Raw genomic sequence first — 7,966 nt, forward strand, 5'->3', positions numbered from 1 at the left:
GCTTTATGATCGCCAATAGTTTAGTGGACTCCTTTCACAGCGAGAGCTAACTGTCAAGATATTATATTACATATTTTATACTTGTATGTGTATATATAACCGTTATCGAGTTAGATCAGAGATATGATCAATGGAGATTTTCAAAGTTTAATGCACATACTGAAAAACGTATTGTGGTATAATTTATTGCATAATCGATGATTATCTGTGCCAGTTTATATTAAGTGAAAGAAAAAATAAATGTTTTATTTAACGACGCACTCAACACATTTTATTTACGGTCATATGGCGTCAGACATATGGTTAAGAACTTATATTAAGTGATCTAAATTTACCGGTGGATTGCACGATTTATTTTATTATATATCTGTGTGTGGGTCTCTCTCTCTCTCTCTCTCTCTCTCTCTCTCTCTCTCTCTCTCTCTCTCTCTCTCTCTCTCTCTCTCTCTCTCTCTCCTTCTCTCTCTCTCTTCCTCTCCCCCTCTCTCTTCCTTTCTCTCTACCTCTCTCCCTCTCTCTCTACCTCTTCCCCTCTCTCTCCTTCTCTCTACCCTCTCCTCTCTCTCTCTCTCTCTCTCTCTCTCTCTCTCTCTCTCTCTCTCTCTCTCTCTCTCTCTCTCTCTCTCTCTCACGAAGATGGATTTTTCGGGAGCATTCAATCGACAGATCCATTGTATCTTGTATAAATACTAGAAATATTAGTTTGGTAAAAGATATAAAGCTATTGACCACTCAAAGGATCATGCATAAAGTGTCCTTTATGTGTAGGGTCAAGTATGCTTGATATATATATATATATATATATCGTACACAAGTATTTTGTTCCCCGCAACGGAGACCCGCTTAGTTACACTAAAGAGTTTCCACTCATTTAGATAGGGCTGAAAGTTAGAATATTTGTTTAACGACACGCTTAAAGCTACCGCTGTTTTATTTACGTTTTACATTTAATAATAATATATCAATCATTGTGATGTTGGCTTATTTAAGTACAGGAAGGGGGTAGGCAGGGGAGCGGCATTTTCAGACAAATTGACCCCTAGGAGGCTAAAATATTTTTTTACGGGGCCATATATGGTTATTCATATACGTGTCCAGGGATAGGATAGACAAAAGGGTCCGCTAGGTTTTAACATTTATATTAGAATATCACCACACCCCACCTCACCCCATCCCACACCAAACCACGCCACACCAGGTCCAAACCACGTTACGCCTCTGACAAATACCCCACTTACAGACTGAAACATAAATAGTGTACGATAACAGTGGTACAAAGAAATGAATTTATAAAAAGCATGTTTATAACATACTTATAACATAATGTAAATATTGACGTAGTTGGCAATAACTACTTACAAAGAAACACAAATCAGCATGTCTGGATGTAACAGTATAGTACTTATTAGGCCTGTCCTTGAGAGCATCATAATGTTATATACTCGAGGAAAAATGTTCCTGTTCGCCGTACATAATGGTCTGAAATCAATTGTAAAGTGTGTAAATTTTGAAATTTGTTATTCGTAATTAAAGGGTTTTTTGTGTGTACCGACTCCACTAGAGCACATTGATTTATTAATCATCGGCTATTGGATGTCAAACATTTGGCAATTTTGACAGGAAACCCGCTACAATTGTTCGTTAGTAGCTAAGGATCTTTTATATTGTGCCATGCCAAAGACGTGATAGCACATTCCACGGCCTTTGATATACCAGTCGTAGTGCACTGGCTAGAACGAGAAATAGCATAATAGGTCCACCGACAGGGATCGATCCCAGACCGACCGCGCAAAAAGTGAGCGCTTTACCACTGGGCTATGTCCGGCTCCCATGCACAATAATTATGCAAATCGTCTCATAATGTTTACTAATGATCAATAAATAATTTGATGTTTCCTTCAATACCGTTAAAGTTAAACATCTTGTGCAATGCATGCGTGTGTGAACCTTTACGTATATTTTTAAATCACATTACTGACATCTAAAATTGCAACACAAACATCAGCTGGAGTGACTCCAGACCCAGTAAAACGTTCGCAGTTTCATTGCGGTGACGTCGTGGTTAAGCCATCGAACATAAGCCTGGTAGGTACAGGGTTCGCAGCCCCGTACCGGTTCGCACCCAAAGCGAGGTTTAACAACTTACTTGGTACATGTAAGACCACTACACTTACTTTTCTCTCAATAATCACTAACAACTAAGCCACTAGCTGCAGTGGGGTTTGGGGGGGGGGGGGAATGTAGTGAAGTTCTTTTGATGACTACGTGTCACAATTATCAAATGTTTGACATCCAATAGCCAATGATTAATTAATCAATGTGCTCTAGTGGTGTAGTTAAACTAAAACAAACTTTAATTTTGAAGTCAGGTACATGATTAACTGGGTTGGGGCGGGACGTGCCACCGTGGTAAAGCGCTCAAATGGTTGATTTATTTAATCCAAATTAAACAAGATGTAGTGAAGTTCTTTTGATGACTACGTGTCACAATTATCAAATGTTTGACATCCAATAGCCAATGATTAATTAATCAATGTGCTCTAGTGGTGTAGTTAAACTAAAACAAACTTTAATTTTGAAGTCAGGTACATGATTAACTGGGTTGGGGCGGGACGTGCCACCGTGGTAAAGCGCTCAAATGGTTGATTTATTTAATCCAAATTAAACAAGAATGTTGGAATCGGCATAACAACGTTTATTTACATATAATTACAAACTTTCCGAATTTATACGATTTACTGTATTCTGATTGGGTGACGTCACTAAAAAACCAAGCGTTATCCTTCCATAAAGCTCATAAAAATACGTCATCACGGAAGACCAAGATCGATTGGAACTATTTTTAGCTGGATGGGCGATCGTTTTAAAAACAGAACAAGGAAGTGACCTGTTTTCTCGATTAAAAAAATAAGGGAAACTGGATGAGATTCATGTTATAAAAAAAAAAAAATTACAATATATTTTTTGTTTGTTTTTATTCTGTTAATAAAACACCCAAAACATCCAATAGTATGTATACATGTATTCCTACGCTTATTTACAGAACATGGTTGACGGTAAGAACGAAAGAAATTATTTTTGAGTGTTTTAAGGTACACTTCTTGTACTGTTTGTAATTATAAGAATTGTTTCTTATTTTTTAGGAATTTATCGATGTATAAAAGTCACAAATGTAGTATAAAATCGCTTCGCTACGCTACGCGATTTTATACCATTTGTGACTTTTATACATCGATAAATTCCTAAAAAATGAGAAACAATTCTTATTTGCATTACTACCAAAAATCTATAGGGGTTCCACGAGTACTCAAGATTTTCAAGATTTCAAGTTTTATTAAACAACACACAGACACATTACAATGTGTAACAAGAGGACATTTTCAAATGCATAATTGAAATACACGACAAGAACAGGCGTCAACATAGAAGTATCTATAATTAACATAGAACACAAGATATGCAAACAAAATAGCTAAAACATGCGGAGAAACATCAGCTCACAAGACAAGATAATCTGTTAATAAATATAGCTAGGTTTTTTTAATAATGGTGCATTACATAATGACAGCATACCTTACATTTTAAAAACGCTAGGATTAATTCTATAATATTGTTTTATATATTTTCTTCTAATATTTTCAATATTATCATTTTTACAATTGAATAAATAATGGTATTCATCTCCAATATCGGTATTACAAAGTTTGCATATTCTATTTTCTCTAGGGACTTTAAACCATCTGCCAGTTTCGATTGGTAATCTTAAATTTGACGTACGCAATTTAGTTATCCAGCATCTATTTTGATACGACCGGCCTCGGTGGCGTCGTGGTTAGGCCATCGGTCTACAGGCTGGTAGGTACTGGGTTCGGATCCCAGTCGAGGCATGGGATTTTTAATCCAGATACCGACTCCAAACCCTGAGTGAGTGCTCCGCAAGGCTCAATGGGTAGGAGTAAACCACTTGCACAGACCAGTGATCCATAACTGGTTCAACAAAGGCCATGGTTTGTGCTAGCCTGCCTGTGTTAAGCGCAAATAAAAGATCCATTGCTGCTAATCGGAAAGAGTAGCCCATGAAGTGGCGACAGCGGGTTTCCTCTCAAAATCTGTGTGGTCCTTAACCATATGTCTGACGCCATATAACCGTAAATAAAATGTGTTGAGTGCGTCGTTAAATAAAACATTTCTTTCTTTCTTTCTTTCTATTTTGATACGATAATCTCGACAAATAGGTTTCGAAGTAAAATTCTGTTTTAAATAATTTATAAAATTGACCACTAGAAGAGTTTGTAATGTCCGTATTTACTACCAAAAACCTATAGGGGTTCCAAATAGGGCCTCCCCGAGTACTCGGACACGGGCCGAGTCTAGCAAGACTCGAGTCCGTCCACAGGACTCGACTATCCGTGCAAGGAAGAGCACTCTCATTTAATTATACTGTTTTACGTCATTTTGCCATATGCATTTTAGGTCTGTGAGACAGAGTAAAACAAAAGACCATGTCACCGGAGGGAGCAACTGACCCCGCACCCCCCCCCCCCCCCCCCCCCCCCCCCCCCCCACACACGCACACGCACCAGCCCAGCCCAGTATGTTTATGGTCACAACTGTCAGGTATATAGGGCTTATAATAATACAGTCAATAATAGTCAATTCCATGCAGTTTCAAGTGAATTGATGCTATTTGTAATTGTCCATCTATAAAAGGCAATCTTTTTAATATTTATTATTCCTGTTATGGGACCGGCCTCGGTGGCGTCGTGGTTAGGCCATCGGTCTACAGGCTGGTAGGTACTGGGTTCGGATCCCAGTCGAGGCATGGGATTTTTAATCCAGACTCCAAACCCTGAGTGAGTGCTCCGCAAGGCTCAATGGGTAGGTGTAAACCGCTTGCACCGACCAGTGATCCATAACTGGTTCAACAAAGGCCATGGTTTGTGCTATCCTGCCTGTGGAAAGCGCAAATAAAAGATCCTTTGCTGCTAATCGGAAAGAGCAGCCCATGTAGTGGCGACAGCGGGTTTCCTCTCAAAATCTGTGTGGTCCTTAACCATATGTCTGACCCCATATAACCGTAAATAAAATGTGTTGAGTGCGTCGTTAAATAAAACATTTTCCTTCTTTTATTCCTGTTATTTGTATTTCTTACACACCCGTTGGTGAGAACATCATTCGTTATTTCTGTTAACACATACTTGTTAACACATGTACGTGTGTTAACAATTTTAAGACATACGACTGGCTGCTCCTAGGTGATGACCAGGTCACCAATGCCATATATCCAATGGAAAAAAAACAGCACGATCGAAATCGATTACACTGTGACGTATAGTTAACCTGACAGTAATTAATTTGTCTGTGACGCGTAAGTGCAAGGGCTGTAAATAACTTTTAGTAAAACAATATGTTAAAATGTGCTTAAAACCCGTTTTTGGAAGATATGTAAGAAATAGAATAATAAATTCGTGTCCGTTAAACCCCGTTCTCACTTGAACGATTTTTTACGCGAATTCCGTGCGACCACCAAATCGTACAAGGCGTGCGGGAGTCGCACGGCAGTATGTTGATGATTCGCACATGTTGTAGGGGTGTCGTATGTCGTATGTTTAAAATTATCGTACGGCTGTCTCTAGGTTCGCACAGTTCGCATTCGTCGCATAGAGGTTGCAAAGCAGTCGCACGGCAGTATGATAGGTCGCACGGGAGTCGTAAGTGAGTCTTAAGGAAGCCGATATGTGCGACTCCCAGAGGACCCCCTGCGACTCGCGTGCGACATCCATCAGACTTCCGTGCAACTGTCGTGCAACCTGTGCAAATCTCATGCGAGCGTATGCGAGCCCGGTGCAGAAAGGCAGTCGCATGGCAGTTGCACAAGTGAGACTGCGCGGGGGGGGGGGGGGGGGGGGGGGGTTCCTAGGTAATTCGTACGGGAATCGCACGGCTGTACAATCTTTTAGTCGCACCGCAGTTGTACGAAAAATCGTTCAAGTGAGAACTGGGCTTAAGATACCATTTATCTTACAAATCGTTGTTTAAAAACGTATTCAACTCGCTTTCGCTCGTTAGATACATTTTACAACAACTCGTAGATGGTAGATCTAACGACCACTCATGTAGTATTCTGTAGTATTACTAGTAGTAACAGGTCATCATAGTACAAAGTATAGTTTTCAAGGTTTCATTTTAGAGGTTTTCATGAATCATATGTAATAAGCAAAACATATATATTGGGAATAATAAAATTTCAGTGGACTAGAAATACTGGGACTGAAATTCCTGTGGACTAGAAGTACAAGAAATGAAAGTCCCACGGACTTAAATTCCTAGGAATACACGTCGGGCAGACTATGATTCTGATACTCGGACTGTGACTGTGTTAAAACATACAATTTTAAAACATACCATTAAAACCCTAAGTTAGTGTACTTAGAAATTGGCGTTTGCTCGTCCTCAAATGGTATGTTTTTTTGTAGTTACCTGTTTTCATATATATATATTTTCATATACAAAACTATATTATCTATACTTTTTGGCTCCATGTTGTTTTTATATGTTTCTTCGTGTCGAACGCATGAACATATACGGTAGCCTACTTTATATCCATAGTTTCATTATATACTTGAAAAAAAAAATCAAGATACATAGCCTAGGTCATTCTGCTAATAAACAAATGTAATACGATTTCAAACATTCACACACATTCACACACGTGCCTGATCCATGAGTATATTACTTTAAAACATTCATTTCATTTCAACTTACGTTCGTGCTAGTTTGTAGTGGTCTTACACCTGCCCACTGAGTCGTTAAAACTTGATCTGAGTAGGAGCCCGAACCGGGCTGCGAACCCTGTACCTACCAGCCTTATGTCCGATGGCTTAACCACGACACCACCGAGGCCGGTTTTGAAACAAAATATTTGGTACTCAACAAAACAAGAAGAAGAAAAAAAGCAATAAAAAAAGAAACAACTTTATTTGACATGGAGATTTCAATCAACAATAACAGTAAGAGAATCGTGCACTTATCTTTTCTCGTTCCAGCCAGTGCTCCACAACTGGTGTAGCAAAGGTCGTGGTATATACTATCCTGTCTGTGGGATGGTGCATATAAAAGATCCCTTGCTGCTAATCTAAAAGAGTAGCCCATGGAGTGGCGACAGCGGATTTTCTCTCTCAATATACCGGTATGTGTGGTCCTTAACCATGTGTCCAACGCCATTGTGACGGTACATGCTCTTAAATTTGTTTCGCCTGTGGCGATTTTAATTGTGTTAGAGGGCCGTGTGCAGTTTATTGCCCGTAGCCCAGGTGGGCAACTTGTTACGTAATACTTCGCGCGATCGGACATTCCATTATGCACTTAGTCCAGTTGTGGAGGCCATGTGGCGAGTAGTTACGTAATACCTCTGCGAGTGCGGGTTTTACAACCGTGATTTGGCGACGATGGCGTCAGTAAGTCTGACGATCAGAGAGAAATATACCGACTCTAGTAGAGTTGGAATATCAGATGATAGGGGGAGGTACCGCCTTGTACCCCCAGACGTATTCTGATTTATAATAAATAGCTAGGATTTAGAGATATCTAGGAGAACGAGAAAAGGACGGCTCCCAGGGAACGTTAGTCCGTTTGGACTTTGGTAAATATTATTTCTGCTCTGTGTATAACCTTGATGTGATTGATGTGACTTTAAATATTTTGATACTGTATTATACCAATATTCTTTAGACAGTGTCTTCGGTCATCTGACGAAGTAAATCGTAGACTTTTAGTTCTAACATTATATGAGTATTTGGTAATATAAAGCTTAGCCAGTCATCCTAGACGACCTAGGTACACTGTAGGTTATTGTCTTTATTGTGATCGGTACCAGTATTAATTCTGTGTCACAAGGTTACTGAATGAGTAGTTAGGGTTAATTAAAAATTAACCCGTTAGGAATAGAGCTGTAATTCCTTTATTA

Source organism: Gigantopelta aegis, chromosome 9 (assembly GCF_016097555.1).
Source record: "Gigantopelta aegis isolate Gae_Host chromosome 9, Gae_host_genome, whole genome shotgun sequence".
Classification (NCBI taxonomy): Eukaryota; Metazoa; Mollusca; class Gastropoda; order Neomphalida; family Peltospiridae; genus Gigantopelta; species Gigantopelta aegis.